The following is a 12,580-nucleotide window of genomic DNA, read 5'->3' on the forward strand; positions in this document are numbered from 1 at the left end:
CCGTTGCGTAGTTGATCTAACCTTTTGTGTAAATTATTGTAATGGTTGAATTTTTAAAAACTTATAATATAATATTAATTACTTACTATTTCTTAAGCTTTGTTATGATTTCATATATTGGAAAGATATGTGTTCTGATCTTAGGCATAGAACACGTGCTGGGTCTACCGGTGTGATATTCTGATTAATCATTGTAGTCATAATTATATAAATGATCGATTTAATGATTAATTAGAATATTATTTAAACAGTTCCTCATAATATGGTATCAGAGCTTGGTTTGATGAAGTAGTCTAAACATGCTCAAGACGTGGGTTACTAAATGTGTCAGCATCACTAAGCAACCTACTAAAGTTCTTTTTGTGCTCTTCTTTCTAATATGTATGACCTTGCTATATTATACCCCTAAGTGTAATACGTTGTTACGTGCAACGCTTATGTCGTTTAGTGTCACATTGCGATATTCCTTTTCATGAATCATGTTGTATCGACGAAAAAGTTAAGGAACGCATCCCGATAGCGGTGAATATCGGGGGCTCAACAAGTGCGAGGTAGGGGCCTAGTATGTTCCGTACGGCGATGGTACAAAAAGTGAATATGTTAGTAACAACGTGTGAATATCCACCATACGATGGTAGTTATGGTCGTCTACCCATGTGGCGATTACATAGGCTGTCCTGTAAGGTGACGGTACGGGAAGTGAATACGTTGGTGACAACGTATGAAACTGTGCTTGTGCAACTCACACCCTTTGCACTACCTATTCTTTTCTTAGTGTGAAGGGTGATGATTGGTAATTATTGTATATATGAATGCATACAGTCTTGATGTTTGTTGCGGAGAGACGCGTTCGAGAAAGAAATGTTTAGATAGGAATCGAGCATGCATATAGACTAGATTTGTTTGGACTCCTTTAGGCTTTCATCGCTTCCTGAAAAAGCAGTGGTGATTGGTGACAATACTAAGAGTGAGATTTTAGCTATGCATGTAAATCTAGATACTCACAAAGTTTATCCCAATAAAGATAATGGATGGTTTTAGAATAGAGACAAAACATGCACAGACTTAATACTAACAGGCATGATTGCTATCACGCTACTTGTTGCTTTCACAGCCATGTGCGTGAGTAATATCTGACTATTTTAGTCCATTTTTGGTCCGACTCCAACTCTGAAACGATCCGTATTCAAATCTATATCTGCAATATCCCTCCTGACTCAGAATTTGACAAAATAAGATGTGGATATGGTAAGAGCATTATATATCCATCCAAATCCGATCTGTTTTCACCCTATCGAGAGCTAATTGGGCTTTGAGATGGTAGAGTGCGGTAGTAAGGAAAGGTCCAAGAAAATATGAATGGTGTGTTGAGCCAAAATATATCAAATAATTACTAAAATTTAACAATATTGATATCAACAGCTATTACATATGATATTTTGTTAAGTTTTTGCAGAACAAATTGTGTCAATGTAAAGAATATAGGGGTCCCCACCTGGATGGTCCGCAACGACAGGTTTTGCTAATATCCTCTTTTGTTCTCTGGCCCATGAACACCGCACGACCAGCCGGCGCTAGCATGACCATGGCCCTGGCCTTCGCAGGATTTCTCGTCAGCAACCGTTGCTGGTTGTGGGGCAGGTACTCATCTAAGCCAGTCAAACCTCATTTAATATCGCTACTCACATCGTTTTCCTTCCCTAGGTAGTTCACCCCGGCTGAGGCGGCATGCCCACTCGCGCCAGTCAAACCTCATTAATTGTTGTGGGACGGGCTCGCAGACTAACAAAGGGCGTGGCAGGCGCGAGTGGGCAACTAGCAATGGAACATGGCAGATCGGGCAACCTAGACTTGATAAGCGGGGAAGCGGCTGACGAATGGGACTGGCATCGCAGCGCTACAGGGCAGGCACAGCGCATGCGTGCTTAGTAATGATAGCCTATGTTCACCGTCTAGGTAGGCATGGGTATATTTTGATAGGCCCACGTGTAAGACTCCTCTCCTCCTAGGCTATCGGGGGAAGGGAGTCCGCCTTTGGGAAGAGGTGCCAAAAAAACACAAAGAAGAAACCATACTCAATAAGAAGAATACACAGGATGTAGGGCTATTACCCCAAGGAGCCCTGAACCTGGATAAATTATGGTGTTCTTAGATTAGCACAGGCACATCCCCCAGAACACAGATCACGCACCCGTCGTCCGATACATCATAAAATCACTGTCAAGGATCCACCCCTGACATTTGGCGCACAAGTTGGGGGGCACGTTTTCGTGTTCTAGTAAGTGTTGTTAATTTATTTTGGGCTACCCATGTTCGAATCCCCGAAGACCGGCAAGTCCCGCTCTGAAGATCCAAGTCACTGCAAAGTGTTCTTCATGGGATACGACCCAGACAAACCCGATATGTTCCAGATTCAGGACATTGGATCAGGATCCGAAGGCTTTGGGATTCGACGAAGAGCAATAGAGGCATCCATGTTGCCGGCGCTGATGGGGGCTCACGGACCGCAAGCCCTAGGGGAACCAGCCTCATCAACGGTGCGAGTCGTGCCAGTACCACAGCTGAAATACCAACCTACCAGCCCAAGCACTGCAACCCATACCACTCTCTTGGCCTTTCGCTGTTTGGGGGCTCGACATTGTGGGACCGTTCCCTAAAGCCCCAGGCAGCTTTAATTTCCTATGCATGGCAATCGACAAATTAAAGAAATGGATCGAAACCGAGCCTGTTAGGGAGATCACTACCACAACAGCGATTAAAGTCCATATGAGCGCTGGAAGTGCGGCTTGGCAATCCAAGTCGCATAAATACGGACAACGAAACCCAATTCACCAGTCAGTGGTCGCACGCTAGTCGTCTCGGATGACCAACCAGTCATGCCTGACCAGATGGCCTGGCGAAGACAACGATCAAAACTCGAGCAAAGAGTTCTAACAGGGCCTTAGGCGCGGCCGTGACCACCAAGCACGAGATTGAACACGTGTCATTGGCGACCTTCAGTTTTCGGCCTCACGGGGTTGGATTTTGCTAGGGTGGTTAGCCGCAAATTACACAACGCGCGAAGCGCCAGTTCTGTGTATAAGGCTGCTCGGCGATGAGCCTATTTGTCTATTTTGCAGGACCTTCCGGACGAGCGTGGAACATAACTTGTAAGTATTTAAAACCTAAGAAACAAAGCTTTCTGTTTTGCAGGATTTCATGGGCAAACACAATCTCCCACCAAATTGTAAGATTTCCCATTTTAAGAACTTGACTACCTGGTCGACAGTTTTTTCGCCGACCTGACAGTCAGGGGCTAGAATTACTAGGATATATGATTTGTTTTCTTACAACCAGGTCTGTTAAGCTCACTCACTCTTGATGACTGGGATCAAGATCCGAAAGTTGACCGCTCGCACGACGTCAGGGGGTTACAACTGCATTGCCACAAGTCCCAACTCGGGTCGAGCGCTGGTCGCCACCAAAAAGCTTGTCGTGCTAAACGGTCATCCTTGGTGCTAAAAGGCTTGTTGAGCGGGTCAACACAATCCTCCCTAAGAATTACAAACACTCCAAACCTATCACACAAAAAATCCACATAAAGACAAGCATCCTTCATTTTAAAGCGACCACTCGGATAAAACCCAGGGGCTGGTTCTGAACGACCTTGGGACAATACTCCTAGGACCCAAAGACACCCCTAAGCGGGTCGAACCGAAAGATCCAAAGGCAGGAATGAACACATACAAAAATGAGTCGGCACCGGCACCGAGCTCCTCTGTGGTCATTCGAGTACCTTCAAAACCAGAACCGACTACCGGCAAGAGGTCCAGGTCGGGGAAGTGGTCGCAGACGCAGGCAACGGCAAGGCAAGCATCGGAAACTTTGACCTCAAAAAGGTTGTCACCGACGGTATTGCGAATCCTCTACTCGAGGCCACGTGCCTCCTTGGGCGAACCTAAACACCGGCGGACTGAAGCAATGAGTCGAAGGGGGTAAAGGACCGGCTGACTGGGTTATAGAATGTCACTCATCACTCGTCGCTCGTCACTCTCCTTGGTCATCTGCTCTAGGTCATTCTAGGCCGCGAAAAGATCCTCCCGACAACAGCGAAGGTGGTCGCAGAATTCCTCTCTTTGAAGGATGCTTTCCCTGGTCACCCGCTCTAGATCTCTCTACGTCGCAAGTAGCTCCTCCCGGCAGGCTAGTCAAGAAATAGGTCATAAGCCACACAGAAGTTAGCTGGTTGAGTCCTGCATGAGAACTTGGGACCATTATGTGGCTCACGTGGTTGGAATAACACACCTTGAAGATCGCTTGGCCTACTCGCTCGCTCGACCGCAAACCCCAGCTCACATTCGGCCGCCGCCTCCAAAATACGCCGGTCGGTAGGATCATCTGTGAGGATGGTCGGGGGTCCACCGAGAGCTTTAGGGCTGGTCGACATACATGGGGCTCGGTACGAGCAGATGGTTCGGACACTCCAGGAACTGTACGGCCACAAATGACACAAATTCATCAGAGAGAGAAAAGCGAGATGTGGGCTTCATTCAAATATATTACAGAACAAAAGTTACAATCAGAGTTTTTACTCCTTGGTGCCTTCCACCCGGAAGACATACATCACGCAGTCCACCGCTCCTTGACACTTCCGCTGCAGTCTCTCCTCAGCTTCGGGTCCGGCGACCACGGTTCCCTCCCAGACAAGGTCCAGGTTTAAGTTTGGGTCACAGCTATGGTAGCACCGAAAAATGTACTCCACAGTTGACCTCACTGCCTGCGCCATATCCTCTACACCCCTCAACACCAGGGTAGCGGGGAGCTCAAAAAAATTTCCGCCAGGACCTTGATGGCGTAGGCCAGGCCCCGATGGTGCGGTTGTCCTTTGGCTCAGTGCCTCCCAGCCCGAGGCTCCCCACTGGATCTGCCAGCGCCTTGAAGGCATCCTGGAGAATAATGAGGGTTGTACGTTCATCCTTCTTGAGCTGGAAGTGCTCGGTAGAAAGCGTAGCCTTCTCCCGCTGGAGCTCATCACACCTTTGCTGCAGCAAGCACCAGGCCTCCCTTTCTTGGGCCAATTGTTTTTCTAGCTTGGCACACCTGCTGGCCACCGCTTCCTTCTCCTCGACCAGTCTGCGAACAGAAGAGGGGATACAACTGACCAGAGCGAGCAAGTCAGGGGCTAGCGAGGGCTCCTCGACCGGCACCACAGGGACTGGAGCCACTGTCGATGCTCCAAAGGACAAAACCAGAGCTGACGGAGGGACTAAAATGTCTTGCGGGGGCACCATCAGAGGAGTCATGATAGGAGCCGTAGGAGCTACCATGGGCCTGTGGCAAACAACATAGTTACTAAATCAGGAAGCAAAGGAAATTCAAGGTGTCTATACTTGCCCAGAGAAACTTATCATGACGGCGGTGAGCTAAGCACAATTCTGTTCCTCACGAAGCCGCTGGACCGACTGGTTGGGGAAGACAACCCCGCTATGGGGCCGCTAGTACTTGGAGTCCCGTGAGTGCATTTTGATGCCTCCGCGGTGGACGAGTCCTCCATCGGCCTATTCCCACACTGCACAGACGCTTGGTCCACGACGGTCTGGTCAGAGCACATATGGTCGGCGTGGGCCTGGTCGTGAGGCTTCTGGTCAGACCTAACCTGGTCAGGGCACGCCTGGCCTGGTCAGATCTGGTCGCGGGGTGTCGGGTCGTGGCCAGTCTGGTCGGGGCGCTGTAGATTGACCTCCTGCTCACCGGCACCGACATGTAGGAGTCCTGAGTCACGACACCAATCGCGCTGTAGGAGTCCTGAGTAGACGGGTCACCTCCCCGACCTAACGGGTTGGTGTCGTGACCAGGTCAGTGAGTGTCGAGGCAGCAATAGGGGACGGTGACTGCTGACGGCCCTCACGTTCAATCTCCCGGAAGACCTCCTCAACCTCGTCAACTATGGGTTGCAAGACATATACCTCGGGAAGACGCTGAAAATTACTCAAACCATAAGACCCTGACCAAGGAAAAGGCTTGAGTAGGAAACTCTGGAACAATGCTAAACATACTAGTCTATCCTGATCCCTCTCCGACGGGGGGAGCTCACACAAGGGGACACACGGAGGGCCACCCTTCCTGACGGTCGCCGCCATCAGCGACCTAACCCGCAAGTCGATGACCTCGTCGGAAAGATCTGATCAAAGAGAATAAGACACAGCTCGGCCAACACCTAGTGACATGGGGACAACTATGATGCTACCTGTGGAGCTCTCCTAGGTATCATCATCACTCCCGATGTACAGGTAGGCCGAGTGTGCCCTCCACTGTAAGGGGCATAGCCAGTTCTTGATGAAGTCACGGACAACATCCGATCCCGACAGGCCAGCTTCTGTGAGCGTTCTGACCCGGCTGGCAAGGGACAGTAGTTCAGTGGACAGGTGGGAGAGCTTCGCCAGCTCTTTGCGAGGCGCGCCAGCACTTCCGGTGCGTGAAGGTTGTCAAAAGAGTCATCGGTCATGAGGTAAAACCACTCCTCCCTCCAGCCCAACCATGATGATTTGAGATTCATCTCCAAGTAGGAGCTCGTGACGCCATCCTGGAGGCGAAAGCCACAGCTCCCAGTGGCCGGCCCTAACCGGGCCGTGTAGAAAAACCTAAAGAGATCAAGACATGGCTTGATCCCATTAATGTTCTCTCACATGTGAGCGAAGATGCTCAGCATGATGGAATTGGGGTTGAGATGAAGATGGTAGATATCATAGAAGGAAACGACAGTGCAGAAGAACTCGAAGAAGGAGGGAACGAGACCCACCAGGAAAAACGAGGTGAAGATTAGGATCTCCCCCTAGCGGGGAGCAGGAACATCTCCCCAGGGTGATATTCGGAGGATAGATGGTGCGAAAGCAAGTGATTCTCGTACATCTGCTTCAGCTTCGTGGTAGTGCACTTGGACTTGGGGAAGTCAGGCTCCTTTCCGGTGCGTGACGCCATGGGGAGTACAACGGTGGTTTTGACAAGAGAGATGGGAGGAGATTAGGGGCAATGGGCTTTGGCGCAAGGGCTTAGAGTGTGAAGGGGTTTCCGGGGGGTTCTGCCTTTCGATTTATAAGATTGACTAGGTCCCAGCGCCTCGAATTCTGAGGGCCATTTAGGGAACCAAAATTCCCTCGAAGTCCGATGGCCGTCAAGGTTTCTCTCTCCCACGATCCTCTCCCTCGCGCACGCCCTCCTTTTTTCTCTCTCCCATGATCTCTCTATTGACGGTTAACCACCCCTCAGGATGCGGTTTCCTAAGCCAGCCACGATAGTGGACCGTGTTGCAAACCACTCCCTGGGCAAAGCTCTTGTTCACCCAGGACCCAAGTGGTACGACCAGGTCTGACCACACCCTTATGAAAAATAGCTCATATCACCATATCCGCGAGGGAGCTTGGGGGATACTGTCGATGCAAAGAATATAGGCCCCCCACCGGGATGGCCCGCAACAACCGGTTTTGCCATTATCCGCTTTTGTTCTCTGGCCCAGGCCCATCGCGTGACCAGTTGTCACCAGCACAACCACGGACCTGGCCTTCGCGAGATTTCCCATGACCAGTCCTTGCTGGTTGCGGGGCAGGTACTTATCTAAACCAGTCAAACCTCATTTAATATCGCTACTCACGTCGTTTTCCTTCCCCAAGAAGTTCACCCTGGCTGAGGCAGCATGGCCAGTGTATGGCTACCGTGTCCCATCCTGCAACATTAATTGTTACGGGACAGGCTTGCAGACAAATAGAGGGCGTGGCAGGCGCGCATGGGCAATTAGCGATGGAACAGGGCAGACCAGGCAACCCGGACTTGATAAGCGAGGAAGGGGCTGACGGATGGGACTGGTATCGCGGCGCTCCAGGGCAGGCACAGCGCATGCATGCTCAATAATGATATCCTATGTTGACCGTCTAGGTAGGCATCGGTCTATTTTGATGGGCCCACGTGTAAGACTCCTTTCCTCCTGGGCTATAAGGGGAAGGGAGTCCGTCTTGGGGAAGAGGGGCCAAAAAACACAAAGAACAAACTATACTCAATGAGAAGAATACACAGGATGTAGGGCTATTACCCCCAATAGGGTTTGAACCTGGATAAACTCTGGTGTTCTTAGATTAGCACAGGCAAATCCTCCAGAACACAGATCACACACCCGTGGTCCGATAGACCCCAAAATCACTATCAGGGATCCACCCCTGACAAATTGGGAGTACATATGTGCACCTATATCCAAAGTTGTGCCCGCCAATGCTCTCGGTCTCTGCACTAACAAGATGTCAAGACGTGCAGGATGCACAAAGACATTACACTGCCATCACCTAAAGATACCAAAACATTGACTTTAGGAGACCAACTACGAATGAAAAAAACGATTGAAACTCCATCTTTCAACTGTAAAACACCATGTACTCCTTGGTGTCGTATGCTTGCTTTGTTACTTCCCCACCCACTTATGGAGATGAATTTTGGCTTCCATTGTCATCCTCAACGGAGTAACATGGTCTCGTTGACTCCCCAAAATGTTGACCCTCCTTCATCATCTTGACGGGGAGAGAATATGGCATATGTATGATGACCCGCAAGAGGACATGTCCGTCGTAATGTATTTTCACCCTGAAGTATTCTTAGATTATCGTATCCATCGTGAGCTTGCTATATGGAGAAATATGCTTTGAGTCGCTATGTCGGAATGCAATGCAAATCAAGATTAAGGATTAATTGTGAAAATAAATAAATTAGAGAAGAACAGATAAATGCAAATTAAAATAAACTAGGAACACGATGTAAATAAAGGAAAGATTATGCAAAGAAGGGTTTTTATATGCTTGGCTTATATAGACATTTCATAGGGCTTGAACTTAAACATTTTATGCTACTGCTAACATTAGGGTGATCTAAATTAAGCGTCCACTGATTTAGGGTTTGATGCTTCTTGTAATCCCCGCTGGTATGCCATAGGCCTGTCAAACTCATGGATTAAGCGGAAACCTAGGCTACAACCTTAAGTTGTGGATATCTGTGATTCCTCGATATCAACGATAAATGAAGACAAAGGCACTGCTATAGAAACCCAAATTGACAACCACCTTTTAGTGTCGATCTTGCTTGCAATGATATCACCAATGACCCAAAAAATTGATGGGTTCATTGGAACCGACAATGATAGCACTTATCACGGCTGGTTCATACCATGGACCAGCAGTGTTATATCATTGTTCGTTCGTGCCACAAACTGATAGTGATAGGCTATTAGCACTGCTATTTCGACAACTAGTAGTGATAATCCTATATTATCCTGCCGATTGTGCGGTGCTGGTTCAAAAACTGACACTAATGGTGATTTCTGTAGTAGTAAGGTAGTGTCACACATTTGCCTATCATCCTTTCACACCTAGTAGCCATCCCCTCCATGATTACCCCAATATACGTGTGCACCTATAACTGGCACTAAGAGGATCAATCTATATCAACAATATTGAATAACCCTAATTCATTTCCCAAATGCCTTGGCCTAAGTATGAATCAACTACTCTTGCAAGATCTAAATAGCCATGATAAGAATAATAAACACATATGACAATGTCATGTAAAATGCACAACAAGATATACAAACCACAAGACACGATGAAATGAATGATCAAATATGCAATTAAATGTACAAGGTGCCATCCAGGCTCCCTAAGTTACGATGGAGACTCACTCGTGGTGGTGGAGATGGTGGAGATTGACGCTGAGGTGGAGGCGTGGTGGAGATAACAACTAGCAGTGATGGAGACACCAGGGCAAAGCCCTAGGGCATGAAAATGGTGGAGAGTAGTGGCGGCGGTGTGGAGAAGGAGTGGGAGGAGCCTTAGGGGTGTCCTCCCTCTGAGAGTGGTGACCTCCTTGCAGCCAGGGTTAAGGAAATATGTAGATGTGTTGAAGACCTTCGAATCCCCTCCGATTCGATCGATCATAATCCAATCTGATGGTTGATGATGATTTCTTTCTTCATATCTTCCTTGAGTGATAAGAAACCACCCAAAACAATTATGAATCGAATCCACCCTGAAATAGACAAGTTAGGATTTCAACCGGGTCCATCCAGACCTGTTTCATGACCAATCAGATCACCAATATGGTCTTGTACGACTGTATTGCACTCTACGGTAGGCTCTATCTTCACTATGTGCATCTTGTCTTCGGAAAACCACATAAAATTCATAAAGAGTCGGATAGAGATGATTCTTATGTAGAAATTATAGCATCATGATGATATCTACAATTCATGTTGCGATATTTTATATTTGGGTTGATTAGGGTGCCCAAATAATTAAAATAAGCTTTAGGTTGCATATTGTGCACCTTAACTCCTCCGGATTGGCTTTGATTGACTCAATTTATCGCGGTTCGTTCATGAGAGTTCCATAACACTGTTATTCAACATAAAAACAAATAAAATATTATAATAATATGATAGAATAATGAAATATACAATGCTAAAGTATAAAACATGAATATATGGTTTTAACCAACATTGACAATAAAGTGCACATGTTTGTTACCGACTTAGTTTGATAGGTGGACTACTTATATATATCAGTAGTTATTTTCCTAATTAAACTTTGGGATGCCCCACGTTAACTCCAGCTCCCTAACTCCACATATAAGTATGGATTGTTCTCTCTCATATATATATATATATATATATATATATATATATATATATGAGAGAACAAACACACGCGCACTTAATTGGCCGACTTTTTTAGCCATGCAGATTTTATTTTTAATCCAATGAGCTAGTGACTCGTGAATTAGCTTCACACAAGCAGGCACTGCAATTGATGAAGTACTAATGACTTATACTACACTAGTACACCCGAAGCTTGCACACTTGCGTATTAAGCCTCGACTTCTTTAGCATACGCAGATTAACATTAAAGTAAAAGTGAACAGAACATGGTGACAAGGCCTCGATCGTACCAAATAATTGTCGAGCAAATTTAAGGCCTCTTTGCAATGTGAGAATAATAAAGTTTTTTTTCATATAACTCAATGATTTGAGATCTTCCAAAAATTGTTTTACTTTAATTCAAGGAAGCCCTTAAATATTGGTTCACTACTGTTTGTTGATTTGTTCCTTCCTAACGCTCTCCACCATCCTCCACGCTGAACACACCTCGATATAACATTGGACAGTAATTGCACATGTATTCCTTCCCTCATCAGTGTCTTACTCATTTATGTCTCCCTAGACGACGCTGTCGTGGCTGCAGATACTATCCATTCAGATTTTGAGGCCCTCCTTCATTTTACCATTTTATGTGCTGCATGGTGTGGACTACGTGCAAAATATGTTAGGTTTCCGGACACCCAACATTAAGCCCGTCACTTGTGAGGTGTCTTCATCTATATGTAAGTATTGATCTGTCAGTTATCATTACTCAATAGGGATCCAGCTGCATATATCCCGCGAATAGCAACTAAGGAATATGGAAATGGGGAAGGTGGCGGTGGTAACGACTATGTTGCTATATATCCCGCTAGAAGCATGTAGGAGTACGATGAGTTCATCTAGCCATACGCCCATACCTCGAGCCGTATGAGTCAAGAAGTACATTGCATGGATAAAGCTAGGGGTGAGCTAGCTCGGCTCAGCTCATGCCATTAAGGAGCTGAATTGAGCGTTCCTTCAAACTCAATTACCTAATGAGTCGAGCCTACTAGCTGATGCGTCCATTTTACATGCGTATTTATTTTGTGTTTTATTACATTCAGTATCATATTTATATGTCTTTCTTAAATAATTTAATAAAATAAATCCAGATTATGCAGAAACTTCTAATATTACTACAACAAAACACCTCACCAGTGCCGGTTTTGGAACCGGCACTCCATAAGTGGCACTGATAGTGGGAGCCTATCAGTACCGATTTTGAACCCGACACTGATGAAGTTATCCAAAAAAAAAGAAAAAGAAAAATGGCCATGCAAAACGAACCAGCTTGATACATTGAGCCAAGCCCGCTGCCAGCCCCACATGTCGGAGGTCATCAATGACGCCGTCGCAACGGATCCTTCTCCGTCCTGCACAAATAAAACGCAGGGCATGAAGGTCGTTGCCACAGAAATTGTGGATCCATCTTAGTCGTGCGGAAGCCCTTGGTGGTCGGATCGCCGCCCCTGCGCCGAATCCTGCTGCCCCCACGTCGGATCCCACAGCCCCCGTGCCGGATCCCGCCACCCTGGGCCGGATCCCGCCACCCCACGCGAGGAGAAGAGGAGAGAGAGAGAAACAGAGAAGAGGAGAGAGAGAGACGGAGAAGAGGAGAGAGGCCGTCGTGCACGGAGAAGAGGAGAGAGTGCTAAGGAGAGATGTGGCGATGGGAGGGAGGAGCTAAGGAGAGAGGCCGCCGCGAGTGGAGAAGAGGAGAGAGGGCAGAGGAGAGAGGCGGAGGTGGAAGAGAGAGAGAGAGGGCTGCAAGTGGGTCAAATAAGGTTAAGAGAGCGAGTCGCACCGGACATCGGTACGAGCCAAAACTCTATTTCATTAAAAATTTGGGTCCGGATGATGTATCAGTGCCAGTTAATATTAAAAACTGATACT

This window comes from Phragmites australis, chromosome 7 (genome assembly GCF_958298935.1).
Source record: "Phragmites australis chromosome 7, lpPhrAust1.1, whole genome shotgun sequence".
In the NCBI taxonomy this organism is placed as follows: Eukaryota; Viridiplantae; Streptophyta; class Magnoliopsida; order Poales; family Poaceae; genus Phragmites; species Phragmites australis.